At 33.2% G+C, this 12,473-nt stretch overlaps 1 protein-coding gene and 1 long non-coding RNA gene across 29 annotated transcripts in view; one reads left to right on the forward strand and one right to left on the reverse strand.

Annotated features, from left to right (window-relative positions):
- Positions 1–12,473, forward strand: part of GPHN (gephyrin) — a 578,713-nt gene that overhangs the window by 356,540 nt on the left and 209,700 nt on the right. The gene's annotated exons all lie outside the window — the stretch shown is intronic.
- Positions 1–12,473, reverse strand: part of LOC139045702 (uncharacterized) — a 66,153-nt gene that overhangs the window by 5,177 nt on the left and 48,503 nt on the right. The window lies entirely within an intron of this gene.

Below are 12,473 nucleotides of genomic sequence, written 5' to 3' on the forward strand. Positions count from 1 at the left end.
GGAAATCACTATCATGTCAAGAAAAGTTACAAAACTTAGTAAGAGGTTCTGAATTCTGAGAGTATCAGTGAGAATCAAATACCATTTTTAAACATTTCATTTTAGTTTTAAGAAATCAGGATCTACTAAATTCTGTGGGTTATACATAGCTTAAGAAGAAAGAAAAAGAGCTTCCTCACACATCCAGAAAATAGAACATTTGAAACATCAATGATATTCCAAACAAGCAGCCAGGAAAAAAATTCTTCTTCAGTCCTATGTAATTAATTCTCATTTCACTGGATCTTAGCTTAGCAGTCTACTTTCATGACGCTTTCAGCTTCTGCACTAAAAAGGATTTTGAAAATACTCAGTCGGCTGTTACGGTCTAAAAGTTGTCTAAGCAATGACACTTCAGAAGTCTGTACCCAAGAGTATATTCTTTGAAGTGTTGGTAGTTTGAAGTATCTGGTACGAGGCTTGTGAAAATATCCTTCTTTGTTGAATACACAAGCTCTGGCCTATAGCTTATAGAATAACTTTCAAGCAAGCATCAGAATCCATCTGTAGGGGCTGGCCCGGTGGCGCACTGGTTAAGTTCACACGTTTTGCTTCGGCAGCCCGGGGTTCGCTAGTTCGGATCCCGGGTGCGGACATGGTACCACTTGGCAGGCTATGCTGTGGTAGGCATCTCATATATAAAGTAGAGGAAGATGGGCACCGATATTAGCTCAGGGCCAGTCTTCCTCAGCAAAAAGAGGAGGATTGGCGGCAGATGTTAGTTCGGGGCTAATCTTCCTAAAAAAACAAAAAATTACGTCTGTAGATGACAGAAACATAATAGCTGTAGTTATTAACTGTAACCAGTAATACCAGAATGGAATAGAGTAAATTCTCTATTGGAGAATAGAATATAACTATTTCAAAAGAGTTTTGAGCAGTATATCCTCTTAGAGTAAAAACATTAGGGACAGAGGGTATTTGACAATTCTCCAGGGACTTTACATAAAGCATACAATTTCTGAAATAGTTATATTAATAACATTTTACTTACATAATTTTAACTGGGAGAAGGCTGGGCTTCTCTTTTGATATGACAAATTCCCATGAAATTTACAATTGTAATGCATGTAACAAACCTAGTTATATCTTTCATCACTCTTTTTCTGTGCTGGAAAAACAAATTTTTGTGATTTCCAGGAACCTACTGGGAAGTCTCAAAGATAGTTTTAGGTGAAAAAAATACCCCGAAATTTTTTTAAAGTTCTATATTTAGGATTCAATTTTGAGTTGTCAGAGGAAATTTGGACACTTGATTTGAGATATGATCATGGAAGCCTGAGAAATAATTTTTGGTTGCATTTTTAATTAAAATGACAGTAAAACATTTTTTAAAGCATAAAAGGTAACACAATTGGTAAGAATTAGCTTTTGCATAAGTAAGGAACTTTTGTTGTTTGGTTTTTCTCTCTTAAACTCTCAAGCATATAATGGAGTTAACATGTAGCACAGAAAATTATTCTGGTAAGACACAGCATCTCTCCTGTCTAGGAAAATTACGTAGACAGACAGTAGGTAAAGGGACTGATCAGTAAGCCAAGGAAAAAAGGCTCATCAAAATTAAGTGAACTTGAATATTTTAACAAATTTTGTAACTTATCTTCAGGCTCAGGTATTATAAATCAAAAGAAATAAACTTCATTTTCCAAGTTTTATTCTTCATTATGTTCTTTCAAATACTCTGATACTTTACTTTAGGACTGCATTTCTTAGATGATCCACAAGATGAAAACTATCTTCGTAATAATATGGTGATATAATTTACTTAACATGCAATGTGTTAATCATTGCTTTCTTCAAATGAGTTAAGTATTTTAAATTTTCATTTTGTTTTGTTTTGATTTCTAATTCAGTAAGCATTAATAGTTATAACTCATGTGTACAAAAACTGTAGAAATTTTAAATAAATTTTAAATATGTAAAGGGGTCCATAGACCAAAAAGTTTGAGAATTGCTGCTTTAGGACAAAACTTTTTTTCCCTTAAAAAAAGAAAAGCACATGCTCAATTGTGTTTCTGTGTCACTGTTGTTACCAACATAGTCTCAGTGATTCATGTGAATTATAACCTCTAATGAAAGTAAGTCATTTCTGTTTCATACAGAAAACCTGAGGGGTTTCTCTATGAATTAAGATAATTAAGGGGCTGGCCCAGTGGCGCAGCGGTTAAGTTCGCACGTTCTGCTTCTTGGCAGCCCGGGGTTCGCCAGTTCAGATCCCGGGTGCTGACATGGCACGCCATGCTGTGGTAGGCATCCCACATATAAAGTAGAGGAAGATGGGCACAGATGCTAGCTCAGGGCCAGGCTTCCTCAGCAAAAAAGAGGAGGACTGGCAGTGGTTAGCTCCGGGCTAACCTTCCTCAAAAAAAAAAAAAAATCTTAAGAAAAAAAATGATTTAAAAAAAGATAATTAAGAACTATCTGACATGTTTATTTTAATAGACAGCAAAGATCATGAACATACATAATGAAATTTTCTACAATATGCAATCCTTTGACTACTTGTTAAAATAGCAAAAAGAAGCATGTTCATAAACATGACACAAAACTCTACCATCTATATAGCAAATAAAAATAAGCAAAAGTACATAAACTTAAAATTATGATTAGTAATCAATGTAACAAAAGAAAAATTAGATAAATTGGAATTCATCAAAATTAAAAACTTGTGCATTAAAGAACACTATCAAGAGTGAAAAGACAACCCACAGAATGGAAGAAAATATTGGCAAGTCATATGTCTGATAAAGGATTAATATCTAGAATATATAAAGAATGCCTGCAACTCAATAGTGAAAAAAGAAACTGCACAATTAAAAAATTTGAATAGACATTTCTCCAAAGAAGGTATACAAATAGCAATATGCACATGAATAGTCAACATCACTAGTCATTAGGGAACTGCAAATCAAAACCACAATGAGATACCACTTTATATCCATTAGGATGGCTATTTCAAAAAACACCAAAGAATCTCCCCCTCTCCCAAAAATATTAAAAATGAGTGTTGGCAAAGTATGTAGAGAAATTAGAACCCTTGTGTGTTGCTAGAGGGATTGTAAAATGGTGCAGCCACTGTGAAAAACACTTCTATGGTTCTCTAAAAGTTAAACATATGATCAAACAATTTCACTTCTAGATAGATATCTAACAGAATTGAAAGCAAGGACTAGTACACGAATGTTCATAGCAGCATTATTCACAATGGCCAAAAGGTGGAAATAACCCAAATGTCCATTGATGTTCAAATGCGTAAATATGGTATATACATACAATGGAATATTATTGAGCCACAAGAAGAAATTAAGTTTTTTGATACATTCTACAACATAGATGAACCTTGAAAACATTATGCTGAGTTAAATAAGCCAGACATAAAAGGACAAATGTGTAATTCCACTTACATGAGGTACCTAGAATAGTCAAGTTCATAGAGACAGAAAATAGGATAGAGGTGACCAGGGGCTGGGGAAAGCGGGGAATGGGGAGTTATTGTTTGAAGGATACAGAATTTCTCTTTCCGATGGTGAAGAAGTTCTGAAAATGGATAGTGGTGATGTTTGTATTACATTGTCAGTTTACCTTATGCCATTGAATTATACACTTAAAACTGGTTAAAATAGTACATTTTATGTATATTTCACCACAATAAGAAGATTTTTAATTATGATTAGCAATCAGTTTCCTAATTTTATCTTGTTTAAAAATTATCTAGGAATCTAATGATTATCCAGTAATTAACTGAAGTTAATGTCTGTCCAAAACTTGTTACCTAAAGATCATGGAAATTATCTTCACGCGGGCATGCTAAAAACATAAATACTGTTGAAATATAATTTGTCAGACTAATGATTCAATTTAGTCAAACATTAAATATATTTTTTCATAATTCTAAGCATTATGTAATGTTAACTTGTTCATTCAGTAAACCTGAGTACATTTAGGGAAAATGACCCAAGGAAAACAAAATGTATACTTGTGTTATATTTAACATTGATAAATTTTTTTAAAGACACAATTTTTAAAACCAAAATTATTAAGCTAGTCTTGTTTGCCAAGGATTTACCCTAATTATATGAACATGGATTCTTAAAATATTTATGAGTTAGTTTCTATTAGAAGTTTTTTCTTAAGTCTAGCATATTTGAAGTATGAGAAATTCAGTTTCCTTATTTGGGAGAATTATAAAACTAATTGACTTCTTTAAGCATTTTTTTATCTCCTAAGCCAGTTACAACTGAGCTCCTTTAATTTAATAGACCATATAGTTTAATTAATACTTTCCAGAGATTGGGAAACATTTCACACTAACACAATAGGTAAAGGTCTTTCTGAATTACAGACACACAAATACAGAGAGAGCTCATAGTTTCAATTCTACAACTTAAGCTACAGGTCCAGAGTAAACACGGAAACACAAAAACTCATCCCCACCAAAAACAAAAAACCAAAGACCTGTTCTCCTTCCCAGAGGGCACCAAATTCTTAATTGTTTTCAGCTCAAAATGGAGAAATAGACAAATAAAAAGGACTATAAACATGATTCTCATCATCTGTCACCCAGCAATGAATAGACTTCTGTAATCCATTTACAGAGATCACCAAATGGTCAGACCATAAAAGCAAAGTCCCAGGCACTGCTGCCACCAGAGGGCAGTAATTTCCTGGCAGTGCACAAACCAGAAACAAAAACAAACATAAATCAATATGATGGTTTTCTTTTTTTTTAAGTTTTTTTAAAACTAGAGAAACAGTCATCTAAGTAAAGTTCTATGGGCATTTGGGATTCACCTCTGGTTACCAAGAAAAAATACATGTGAGCTTAAGCAAGTGCTTACAAGTGCACTCCTCTGGCAATGCAGTCTACCTGGTTTTATTAGCTGAATCCATGGGACATCTCAGTGGATGATCTCTAAAACTGTTAAGGAATAAATTTTTTTAAAGGTAAAATCCTAACTTTATTACAAATGCCAAATGGCTACATATCAAAGATGATATTTCATTCATTAATTAATGAAGGAATCAGAAAGATGTTACCACTGGTTCACAGGAAAATTCGAAGAACATAAATATCTAGGCATTGGGAGGCTGAAATGAATTTACAAATAGATGCAACACTTGGTCATTATCTGCAAGGCAGTTCTTCGCACTTCCATGGTACAAAAGAATCATTTAGACGGAAACCATTTACATTACTATCAGTTTTTACAACTTGAGTTGTAAAAAAGCTAAAAGACTGTGAGCAGTGCAGATAATCCAGAATGGTCCACTACACAGGACACCTAGTAATATTTTTTTTCCACTTCAGTCTTTTACAATTTTTCTGAGGTGTGAGACGAATACAGTGATGCCTGGATGTTTACAAAAGAAAATAAAATTTTTGTTCAAGATGTCCACAAGCCTAGTGTGCTTTTTTATTGCTTATACTATTATTTGTTTGTTTCTACTCATATGGATGCCACATAGCAGGATTTTGTAGAGGGCTAGATGACCTTTAATAATAAATGGCTGTTTGATTTTCTCAAAATTTGAATTAGAAAAGCCAAGACATTTTTATATCACTACTGTAGTTGCTAATAAAGGGGTTGACTTGCTAGGATGCTAGTTGTTTTTTCCTAGCATTGACCTTTGAGGAATATTGTAGACTGGTTATGTATGTATGTGTGGTGAATTAGTAATTATTATTTGAGCTGACAAATACATGTTCTCATGAGTTTTTCACAAAAATTATCAATAAATAGGAAGCTGTATTAAAATAAACTACATAGACCTTTTCCAAATCTGGAAAACAGTATACTTTGTGCTTTGCTTAACAACATGAGCTTTGACATCAGATAGTTTCAGTTTCGTCAGTTATTAGCTCTATGACATTGGGTGAATTGCTTCTCCTTTCTAAACCCCAGTCTTCTCTAAGATAGGAATAATAATGATATTAAGCCACCTCTTACTTCATAAGTGAGTTATGAACATTCAAATAAGAAAATGGTTGTAAAAGTACTTAACACTGTATCTGGATAAAAGTAAACATTTAATATTAGGGGGTTGATATCCTCACTGATCTGACTCAACCTTCAGATGTTACTTATTCAGTTCTCCCTTCACACCTCCTCTCTCCCTTGCCCAACTGAACAATTATTTCCTTTTCCTTCTTATTCAACCTTTAGCCATCTTTTAAGGCCTAGCTCAGTGGTTCTTACATTTTTATAGGTGGTGACCTTTGGGAACGTGATTAATGTTGCTGCCCCTCTCCAAAGGCTCACACACACCAATGTTGAGTACTATTGCAGGGCAGATACCTTAGATTAAGAACTCCTGTGCTAGCTAAAGTCCAGCCTCCTCCATAAATCCTTTCATAAATCCAGTCTATATTTATCTTTTCTTTTGTATTACATTCATTCACCAAATAGTTATTTTGACAATATGTATGTATCACTCTGCTAGATGCTGTGACTTTTTAAATGATTATGTATGACTTGGGCTTAGCTCTTGAGGAACTCACAATGCAATATGAGAAAATATGTTCTTAAATGAACCAGTTTTATAGGTGTATCATAACTATTAGTGTTCTCAGGAGATGAGAACCTGGTCTACTCTTCAAAATTCCATTTTAGGAAATCCTGTGAGATTTATTGGTGGTTCTTTTGAAACTACTTGGCATAATAAGTTCCCAGGGAACAAACTGGTTTAACCCAACGTCATCTTTCACCTTAATTTTTTCAGTGGCTAGTCTCATCAGTTCCACCTTCCTCTCTTCAATTAATTCTTCCCCTTATAGCCAGAGTCAGCTTTTTAAAACATGAAGTAAATCATGTCACCTCTCTACTTGAAACCCTCAATGGATTCTCATTACTTTAGAATAAAACCAAAACTCGTTGACGTGTTCTGCTAGATTTTACATGTCCTGGTTCCTCCCTACTCTTCTAGGCCCTTCTCTTACCATTCCTCTCCCTCTCCTCATTGCTCACTAAGCTTCATCAAGCTTTTTCTTGCCTCGGGGAACGTGTTGTCCCCACTACCTGAAATGTTCTTAACACCACTCTGCCTGGCTAACTTCTATTTATTCTTTCTGTCCCAGTTGAAGTATCTCTTCCTCACAGAAAGACTTCTCTGATCTGCTTCCTCCAGTCTAAATTATGCTTGTAGTTATTCTCTCTCATAGCACCTTGTTCTTTTCCTTTATATTACTTATCACACTTAACAATGATATAGTACTTATTCATGTGTTTCATTTCTATATGTGTAGACTGTAAGCTCCATGAGGACAAGATCATTTCTCTTAGTTTATATGATCTATCCAATATCTAGCACAGTTTGGCACATAGTATACACTGTAGTAATATTTGTTAAATATGTTCCATCAAAAAAATATGATGCATCATCCATCTCCAAGGAATAGATGTCCATTAACCAACTTCACAAAATAGATACAAAAAACCAAGGTATATTTATCAATTCCCATGATGTCTAAAGATTCTTCCATGAAATAGACAAATAATCAGCATGTTCTCTCCCTCTAATAAGCCAATATATTAAGTGACTATAGTAATAATGATATAGATAATATTTGAATGCCAGCTATATATCAGACACTATTCTAAGTTTTTTATATATACCATCAGAAATTCATACTGGAATACAGGTATCAGCAAGATTATACTTTTTAATTTTTTTGGAAGGCAAACTTATGTGGGAAAACAAATCATAATAAGGACTCTGATAAATACCACTGAGAACAAGAAAAATCCTGAATAATTTTAACCAATGGGAGAATAATTTTAATACGTATAAATAGTCCACGTAAAGAAACAGACTCATGTGAATATTTAAAGTTTTATTTTCATAAATAAAAGCTCTGTTATAGTCATACTTCATATGTTCACTATCTAGATGAAATCATAAAATGTGGCTTTTCTTTGTAAATATGATTCATAAATTCTTGTAGATTTTTTATAGCATCGATTTTAATCTAAATTCAGGTCTTCATATTTATTCTCATTAAATTTTATTTTGCTGCATTCAACTGATCAGTCTAGCTTAAGATCTTTTTAAAATCTCTATCAGCCATCGGTATATTACCTGTCCTTTCTATCTCTGTCATCTGCAGATATGTTTATCATGCTTTCATTCAAGTCACTGGTAGAACTTTTATTTAGGATAGACCATTTCACATACTACCAGAAACCCTGTTGGTTATAATTGCTTAACCAGCTAACATATATTTCTCTTCTAGCCCATCAAAACCTACTTTCTCTATCTTGTCCACAAGAATTTTATGAATGACTTGTCAAATACCTTACTGAACTCAAGATACACTGGTTTGGTAGTTTTGTTCTTTAGTAAAATTTTCTTAACGCTTAATCATAGCCTCTAAAGGATCAGTATCACAAGCCCTGGGAAGATAGATGAAGTATATTTTGAACCCATTTTGGTATTCATATGTGATCTATTTTTATTATTAGTTCAGATCCTGTATTGCACACTTGGATGTCTAGTAGGATTTTTAGAAAATGCAACCTACCTTAAAGGCCTCTAAACAGAGAAATTACTAGGAAAGGGTATACATGATGAAGCTAACCAGCAAGCTGGACAAGAATTCCAATAGCCTTACCATGGAGACTGACACACTGTGGTTGTGGAAGCCATACTCCTTCATAACATGGCTGCTTTAGAAGACTCACTCCAGTGATTATAAATTAGCTCACTAGCTTCCCAAAATTAAATCCAAATAACAGAGAGATCTTCTGTTGTATTAATCTTGTGACTTTTCTGTAAATTTAAACATATTTTCAAAACAAAAAAAATTTAAGTGATGGAAAATAATGATTCAAAGGAGAAATTTATGCCCGCTTATGAATTTCCTTAGCATCAGAGTACAAATTTGTGTGTTTACTTTATTGGTATTCTTACTGGCATTTCAAAAGACTATTGAGTTCAAAAGGGGAAATGATGCTTTGGCTTTGTATTCTCATTTTGATAATATAACTTTCTTCTTTTAGAAGTGTTCACCTAATTAGTCAAATTAGCTTTAGGGCAAAACAGCAACATAGAAAGAATCAGCACAGTTCCTAAGAAAGTGTGTATTCCTGTTATAATTTCCCTTAAAGAGGAAAATTCTATTGTTTAAAAATTCACAGTTGAAATTACATTGCATATCTACATAGGGTTTGAGATCAACTGGGACAAATTGTTTTCTCCATGCTATCAGTGCATAAGAAAATAGGAATACAGATTAGTTCTCTAAAAGTAGGAATGTTATTTCTTTTGGAAGTGATTTTGGCATTTCTCCTTCTCATTTATGCTGAGTTAACCCAGTACAAATTCTACTTACCCTAGGTGGATCCTCACTACTCCTTGGCAAGCCTTTGGTTCATCTCTCGTCTCTTTTATATACATTGATGAATTGCAATTTCAGTCCTTTTCCTTTTTTCACATCCTCATTTCCCCTATTCTCTCCTCTTGTTTCTTGTCATAGTAAAATAAAGACCATCAAGGCTAAACATCTGTCCTTTCTGCTTAAACTATTTTTCTGAGTTTAAACTTTGTTCCATTCCTTCTGTCAAAGAGAGCTTGTATTTCTCAGTTAATGGCTGCTTCTATTTCTTTGTTTTTAAGGAAATAATTATTGTGTCAACTGTGTGCAAGACATTGTTCTCATTCTTTTCCTTCTCTCTAGTTGTTGAGTGTGTTGACCATTTCTTGATTTTTGAAACACTCCCTCTCATGGTTTTCACTAAGTTTTTTTAATTGTACAAGTAATATGTGAATACATTCTCCTTATTAAAATCTAAAAATGAAGCATAAATAAGATTGGTATCCATTTGAACCACCCTCTTATCTCATTCTCATTTGCCTTCCTGCTACCCCAGAAGTAGACACTTTTTTGTTAGTTAGAGGGGTATCCTTCAAAACTTTTCTATATTTCCTGTACAAATGTGGTAAATAAAATTCTAACACTTCGTAAGAGTGTGTGTGTGTGTTTAATTAAGACAGGGAGGAAGAGAAACTGACAAGCTGCTTCTAAAATTTATATAGAATGGAAATGCAAAGGGCCCCAAATAACCAAGACACTCTTTAATATGAAAAATTAATGTCAAAAGAACAAAGTGGGACCTGCTCTATAAATATCAGGAGTTAATATAGTTAAAGTAGTGCATTATTGGTACAAGAATTAACAGTTAGTCCAATGGAACAGAATATAAGCCCCAAAACCACCAACACACATGGACACTTGATACATAACAGAGTTTGTATTACACATTAGTGGAGAAGTTCTTTTTTCAATAAATGATACAGGCTGTCCACATGAAAAAAATGAAATTGGTCCCCCATCTCATACAATATACAAAAATCAATTCTAAGTTAATTAGGAATCTAAATAAGCAAGGCAAAACTATAAAGCTTTATGGATTGATAGAGGACAACATTTTCATTATGCTGGATTAGGGAAGGATTCTTTTTTAAATTTAATTGAATTAAAATTCACATAACACAAAATTCACCATTTTAACCGTTTTGAAATGTACAATTCAGTGGCTTTAGTACAGTCACAATTTTGTGCAACCATCACCTCTGTCTAATTCCAGAATGCTTTATCAACCCTCCAAAAACACCATATCCATTAATCACTCATTCCTTATACTTCCTCCCCCCTTTCCACTAATTTGCTTTCTGTTTCTATGGATTTGCCTACTCTGGACATTACATATAAATGGAATCAGACAATATGAGCTTTATCTCAAGCTTCTTTAGCTTAATGTCACGTTTTCAAGGTTCATCTGTTTTGTTGTATGTGTTGCCCCTTTTTACAACTGCACAATATTCCATTGTATAGATATACCACATATTATTTAGCCGTTGATCAACTGATGGACGTTTGGGTTGTTTTCACTTCTTTGTTATTAAAATAATGTATCTATGAACATCCGTGTACAAGTTTTTGTTTGAACACAAGTTTTCAGTTCTCTTGGATATGTACCTAGGAGTAGAATTGTTGGGTCACATGATAATTCTGTGTTTAACTTTTTGAGGAACCACCAAACTTTTTCTGCAGAGCTGCACCATTTTACATAGCCAACAGCAACGTATAAAGTTAATTTCTCCACGTGTTCACCAACATTTCTTATTTTCCTTTTTTTAATTATAGCCATTGAGTGGGTAGCTATATATCTCATTGTGATTTTGATTTACATTTCCCTAATGACTGATGGTGATGGACATCTTTCCCTGTTGCACCTTGGCCATTTGTATATCTTCTTTGGAGAGATGTTTATTCAAGTCTTTTGCCTCTTTTTTAAAATGATGGTTTTTTTAAATGTGTTACTTTGTCTTTTGTTGTGGAGTTGTGACTTTTATGTATTCTGGATACTAGACCATTAACAGATATATGATTTGCAAATATTTTTTCCCATTCTATAGGTTGTCCTTTCAACCTTTCTTAATGTCCTTTGATGCACAAAAGATTTTAATTTTGATGACGTTCAATTTGTCTAAATTTTCTTTTGTTCCTTGTGCTTTTGCTATCATATTCTAATAATCCATTATGAAATCCAAGTGATGAATATTTACCCCTATGTTTTCTTCTAAGAATTTTGTCATTTTAGCTTTTACATTTAGGTCTGTGATCCATTTGGAGATAATTTTTGTATGTAGTGTGAGGTAAGGGACCAACTTCATTTTTTTAAAGGTAGATATCCAGTTGTTCTGGCACAATTTATTGAAAAGACTGTTCCTTTCCATTAATTGTCTTGGCACTTTTATCAAAAGTTAATTAACCTTAAAGGTAAGAGGGTTTATTTCTGGATGCTCATTTCTGTTCCATTGGTCTATATGTCTATCCTTATGCTAGTATTACACTGTTTTAATTACTGTATCTTTGAAGTAAGTTTTGAAATTGGAAAGTGTGAGTGCTCCAACATTATTTTTCAAGATTGTTTTTGCTATATGGAGTCCCTTGAGATTCCATATAAATTTTAGGATGGGTTTTTCTATTTCTGCAAAAAATTCTGTTGGGATTTGATAGGGATTGCATTGAATCTGTAGATTCCTTAGGGTAGTATTGCCATCTTAATAATATATGTCTTTCCATTTATTTACGTTTTGTAATTTTCGGTGTACAAGTCTTGCACCTCCTTGGTTATATTTATTCCTTAATATTTTATTCTCTTTGATGCTGTTGTAAATGGGATTGCTTTCTCAATTTTCTTTTTGAATTTTTCAATGTTAGTGTGTAAAAATACAACTGATTTTTGTGTGTTCTTTATGTATCCTGCAACTTTGCTGATTTTATTTTATTAGTATACATATTAGAGAGAGAGACTATAGAATATTATATACTATATATAACATATATAGTATATATATATAATCCTAAAGAATCCTTTTCATGTCATCTATGAATAGAAGTAGTTTTATTTTTCCTTTCCAGTTTGGATGCC

Source organism: Equus asinus, chromosome 7 (genome assembly GCF_041296235.1).
Source record: "Equus asinus isolate D_3611 breed Donkey chromosome 7, EquAss-T2T_v2, whole genome shotgun sequence".
NCBI lineage: Eukaryota > Metazoa > Chordata > Mammalia > Perissodactyla > Equidae > Equus > Equus asinus.